Below are 6,204 nucleotides of genomic sequence, written 5' to 3'. Positions count from 1 at the left end.
TTAAATGCTGGCCCATTCACAGACATTAACCATCTGAGAATGCTTAGAAAGACCAGGAAATAAAATAACTGAGTCTTGTTTTGTGGTGAAATTCAACAGTCTCTTAAGACATAGAAGTTAGGCACTTCAGCTTCTTTTGGCTTTTGACTTGGCAAAGGTGAAGGTGTGACAGACTTGGGTCATCCTGAATCCATGTTCACTGGACAGCAGCTACCTCCACTATGCCACCTAAGTTTGACCCCAGTGAGTTCAAAGTCATGTACCTGGGGTGCACCACTGGGGAAATCAGAGCCACGTCTGCCCTTGTTTCCAAACAAGGTTGTTGATGACATCACCAAGGCAGCCAGTGATTGGAATGGTCTGAGGATTACAGTGGAACTGACCATTCAGAAAGGACAGGGCCAGAATGAAGTGGTACCTTCTGCCTCTGCCCTGATTATCAAAGCCCTCAAGGAATTACCATCAGACAGAAAGTAGCAGAAAGACTTTAAGTGCAATGAAAATACCACTCTTTTTTAAAAAATTTATTTATTTGATAGATAGAGATCACAAGTAGGCAGAGAAGCAGGCAGAGACAGAGAGAGGAGGAAGCAGGCTCTCTGCTCAGCAGGGACTTGATCCCAGGTCCTGGGATCATGACCTGAGCTGAAGGCAGAGGCTTTAACCCACTGAGCCACCCAGGTGCCCCGGAAATACCACTCTTTTTTTTTTAAAAAAAGATTTTATTTATTTATTTGACAGAGATCACAAGCTGGCAGAGAAGCAGGCAGAGAGAGAGAGGGAAGCAGGCTCCCCGCTGAGCAGAAAGCACGATGCGGGGCTTGATCCCAGGAACCTGGGATCATAACCTGAGCCGAAGGCAGAGGCTTTAACTCACTGAGCCACCCAGGCGTCCCCCGGAAATACCACTCTTGATGAGATTGTCAACATTGACCAATAGATGTGGTACCAGTCTTTAGCCAGAGAATTCTCTGGAACCATTAAAAAGATCCTGAGGACTGCCCAATCTGTAGGCTGCAATGTTGATGACAACCATTCTCATGACATTGTTAATGACATCAATAATGGTACAGTGGATTTCCTAGCCAGTTAAGAACTATAAAGGAAAATATTTCAGTAAAGAATCATTTGACAACTTAAAAAAAAAAGAGAGAGGGAGAGAGAGAGAGAAGAAAAAAAGAAGCAATGCATTTCACGGAGAATGAAATGACAGTATGTATTTTAAGCACTGAATATGCAATATAAAGCAAGACTTAAGGGCACAGTTTTAGAATTTTATTGCTTGGTTTAAATTCCGGCTTCTCCACTAATACAGCTATGTAAAATTGGTCAAGTCATTTAGCTTCTCTGTACCTAAATTTCCTCATCTGAAAATGGGAGTAAGTATAGAACTTGTCCATATTAATCCTCTTTTACTACAATAATGGTGTGTAACAAATAGCTCTCCCCAAACCTCAGTGGCTTATAACCATAATTTTTTTCTCCTTCAGGGGTTTGTAGGTCAACTGTGCAACTCTTAGGCTGATAGTTGTGTTCAGATTGCCTCCACAGGTGCCAGGCTGACAGAGAAGTGGTTCTCTAAGGAGGAATGTCAGAAGCACAAGAGAATGAGCCAAATCATTTAGCAATTTCAGTCAGACCCTCCGCTTGCATACATTCACATTTCAGTTGTCAAACAAGTCATATGGCCAAGTTCAACACTGAGGAGGTGGATAATTATGCTTTTCCCATGGAAAGAGGAAGACCGAGTGGGTAGTTGTTGAGCAGTAATTCCTACCTTACTATATTAAGGTGGTTGTGAGTGATGACTGATATAATCTTGTATAGCTCTTAGCATATTTACTTGTTACATAGTAAAAGATCAATATGTGTTCCTTATTATTATTTCTTATAAAAATGGTGTCATAAATTTGAAGAGAGCAAAGAACAAAGGAACTTCTGGAAACTCTTGCAGACCTTACTGAGATTCATGTTCCAACTTGCCCTGAGTCTCTTCTTTATTGCCCTACTTCTACTCCTGTTAGAACCTGAAAGACTGTTAGCAATATGAGAACAGAGAAGTTTCCATCTCTTGCTTCCTCATCTAGGCTGGTGTTCAGTTAATCACTGACTACTGCTTCAATAATGGTCCAAAAGTGTCACAAAATCTATTTTCTTAGAGCCTATGGTAGTGAATTGTAAATCTTGAGAAGTGTATAACTTCTCTTAATTTCCTCCTTCTCTCTTCCTCCCCCCTTTCCTTCCTTCCTCTCTACCTTCCTTCCTTCCTTCTTCTTTCTATCTTTTATTTCTTTTAAAAAAAACAAAATAGTACTTTCATTAGGTGAATGGATTGGATTTCAGTACCTACTATAACCACAGACTCTTGTAGTGAAATTTTTTAAAAATTTATTTATTTGACAGAGAGAGCTCACAAGTAGACAGAGAGGCAGGCAGAGAGAGAGAGAGAGAGGGAAGCAGGCTCCCTGCTGAGCAGAGAGCCCGATGTGGGACTCGATCCCAGGACCCTGAGATCATGACCTGAGCCGAAGGCAATGGCTTAACCCACTGAGCCACCCAGGCGCCTCTCTTGTAGTGAATTTGTCTTTGGGTCTTGGAAGCAGATGTTGAGGCAGAGTTTGAGATGCAAGATATTTATTAAGATTAACACCTGTGGGGACACCTGGCTGGCTCAGTCAGTATAGCATGTGACTCTTGATATTGGGGTCATGAGTTGAGCCCCACATTGTGTGTGGAGTCTACTTTTTAAAAAAGGGGAAAAAAAGATTAATGTCTGGGAAAGGAAGGACTAGGGAGTACAACTGGGGTAAAGAAATTAAACCATGATGCATGTCTGACAAAGCCTCAGCCAACTGGGCATGAACTCTAAAGCTATGATGTCTTTCAGAGCTCTCCTGAGTTGGGTCAAGATGACCACTCCCTTAAATGTCTTCATAGGTCAGTCATTTGATGTGGGTTGCGCCAAGAAAGTGTGTGGCTTAGGCTTTGGGACTGTGTGACTGAGGCAGACCCTGAAGGGGCTGGTAGCTGGAGCCTGTGTGTAGAAGGCATATCCACAGGTAAATAGTAAGCCCTTCCTAAAGAGAGGTCTGTGTGGCGCATCTCCAGTTCACTCACAAGTACCTAGTTCATTGTACTCATTTCATAAATGTTGATTGTTATTATTATTGCTAGTTATCAATATTCATGTATATGTACAGTTTTGCTATGTCATCCCTTTTATTGCTTACCCTCACCACCCCCCAATGGCCTATCCACCCCAACCCTCCCCACCCGGCTTATCATAAGCTTTAAGAGAGAGTCATGATGGTAACAAGACCCATCAGGCTCCTTTGGCTTTGGGCCCTTGAGAATACTCTATATCCTGTGTTCATTCTTGAGTTTCCAATTCAGCTCATCTAACTTCGAGCAGGAAATGGAGATTACTGCAGAACTCCAGTGTGGATATGTGTCCAAAATTTATTAGGAATGATACCGTGAAATCTCTAAGAAATGCCTCTACAGTTCCAGTCAGAAGAGTCTTAAACTTAGAGAACTGGACTCATAATCTTACAGAACAATGGATTGTTGCAATAGAAGAAAAATACAAATCAATGTGTTCACCTTCTTCCTGTTACAGTTGAGGAAACTGATGTATGGAGAGCCATGACTTATTCAATTCTTTAGTAGCAAATACTCAAGCCAGTGGCTTTTCATGCAATCATAAAGTGTTTAGATAACATTGGGGCTTAAAATTTTGGGTCAGAGTTGGAGTTGGACAACTTTGTTCAAATCCTAGCTTACACACTTATAGGCCATGTGATTATGGGCAAATAATTTAACCTTTATGAGTCTCAATTTCCTCATTTTTAAGAAGTCACTTCATAAGGTAGTTGTGAGCATTAAATTAGAAATGGATGAAAAGAGCTTAGTTGTTACAATGATGGTTTCATTCACAGATCTGTATTCTGTTTTTAGGAAGACACAATAGGAAGCATGCCTGTTATCTGTTGCTACAATGATGCAGTGTGATAACACAAAACTTCAGTAGCATGCAAAATTAAACATTTATGGTTTACGCATTTAGGCTCAGCTGTTGGTAAGCCAAGCCACCTCTGCTGATCTTGGGTGGAGACTCACATGCCTGCGTGTCTGCTATATGTTGGCTAATCTAGGATGACCTTTGCTGGGTCAGCTGCAAATACTCAGCTCTTCTCCTCATGTCTTTCATCCTCTAGCCGACTAGGTTAGGCTTGCTTGTTGATGGTAGAGGCTCAAGAAAGTAGGTGGAGAGACTCAAGGCATTTTAAGGTTTAGGTTTGGAATTTGTACACCGTTTCTTTCTACTGACTAAAACAAGTCATGAAGCCATTCCTCGAGTCAGAGAAGGACACTACAAAGTTTCGTGGTAGAACTAAAAGGGGCCGGGGTGGAGGGGGGATGCGAAGGAAGACTATACCTCTCAATGGGAGGAGCCCCAAAGTCACATGGTAATGGGTGTGGCTATAGAGAGGGGTGGAGATCATTAAGGAAATCACTTTAGCTCTAGGAGACACTTTATAGTAAGCCTGAAATTACCCCATTGGATACAGGGTCCATGATGACTCCATTCTATACTGAATTCTGCTTATGAAGGAAGACTCTTTATAGTGAGATTTCTTTATATGTGAGTAAAATAATCCTTCCCTCACCATTACCCGGGCTGACACCCCACCTCAAAGGACCACTTCTTCCTCCTTTTGCTTTCTTTATCTCCAGCTCCATTGGAATAAAGAGGCTTTGATCTGGAAATGACCATCACAATCGCTTTCATTTTATAGGTGAGGAACTTAGACTCCAGAGGGTTTTAGTAATTTGCCCAAGGCTATTCAATTACTTAGAGGAGATCCAAGACTGGTATCCACATGGTCTGGTAATCAGACTCAGGTTCTCTACACCCTTCCATCCTAAGCTTTTCTGCCCAGACTCTCCTTAAATTTAGGTGTTTGAAGGAATATCAGACAGAACTCACTGCCTGTCATCCCAAGAATATCTTTTTGTTCCTTTAGTTTGGACAGCTTTGGTTCTTAAATCACTTATTATAGGGCACATGTTCTAGGGAGGGAGAAATCATGCTATTTGATTGTAAACATCAGTTATTAATTAATACTTCAGCAGGGAATAATGAGGCACCTGCATGTGCGCGCACGCGCGTGTGTGTGTGCAGTAAAAATAATTAAGGGGATTATTGGTAAAATAGAAATTATAGACAGAAAGAAATTTCTATCTAGACCACAGTGCTTCTTAAACTTCAAAGTACACATGAATTTTCTGGGAATCTTGTTAAAATGAAGATTCTAATCTCCAGTAGGTCTGAGGCAGGGCCTGAGATGCTGCATTTTTAGCCAGCTCCTAGGGATTGGTACTGCTGGTTCAGAGCTCCCTGAAGAGCAAAGTTCTAAAATATTGCTTTCTAATAGAACTTTTTGCAGTGATGGAAATATTCTATATAGTATACTGTCCAACACACTAGCCACTGACCCTGTGTGGTTATTCAGCACTTTCAATGCACCTAGTACAGCTGAGGACATAAATTTTCAATTCTGTTTAATTTTAATTAGGTAAATGTGTCTAGTGGCAAACATATTGGCCTAGAGGATAAGATCCATGTCCTATTCAGCTCTGAATCATTAGGACATAACCCAAGACATGGTGGTTCTCAATATGTATTTATTGTCATGTGAGAGAAGCATGTTGGTGAGGCAGGGGCCTGGAATGACATGGAGGACCTTTCAAATCTGTTCCACTTCCTTCTTCCTAGGAACTGTATTTTGGTAGTATGGCATAGTGGATAAGACCACAGAGTCTAGAGCTCACCTGCCTAACTTGAATAGGCTCTGCTATCTATTAACTTTATCATCATCCCCCTGCCTCAATTTCCTCATCTGTAAAATGGGAATAAATAGTGTGTTTCTTATAGGGTTGTGTATATTCGTGGAATGATTTAATATTTGTGAAGTTCTTAGAAGAGCTCCTGGAGCATACCAAGTTCTCTCATGTACACGTAGACTTACAAGGCGGAACCCTACCTGGATAAAGTCCTTATGTATCTTTGCATTCTTTCCACCTCTCAGAAAAGCCGAGGAACTACTTGAGCTTCAAGTTCTTCGGGGGAAATGTTTTTTCATGTTGTTGATGCTGCTTGGGACAACTCACTCTTGTGGTGTTGTTAATCCAGAAGCATTG

The 6,204-nt window shown here is 41.4% G+C and overlaps 1 pseudogene; it reads left to right on the top strand.

Moving 5' to 3' along the window:
- The first annotated feature begins 206 nt into the window (after positions 1-206).
- Positions 207-1,093, top strand: LOC123927270 (annotated as a pseudogene).
- Positions 1,094-6,204: the final 5,111 nt, after the last annotated feature.

Source organism: Meles meles, chromosome 16 (genome assembly GCF_922984935.1).
Source record: "Meles meles chromosome 16, mMelMel3.1 paternal haplotype, whole genome shotgun sequence".
NCBI classification, from domain to species: domain Eukaryota; kingdom Metazoa; phylum Chordata; class Mammalia; order Carnivora; family Mustelidae; genus Meles; species Meles meles.
Note: the sequence above shows the minus strand (reverse complement) of the source record. Positions and strands in the feature narration are given on the sequence as shown.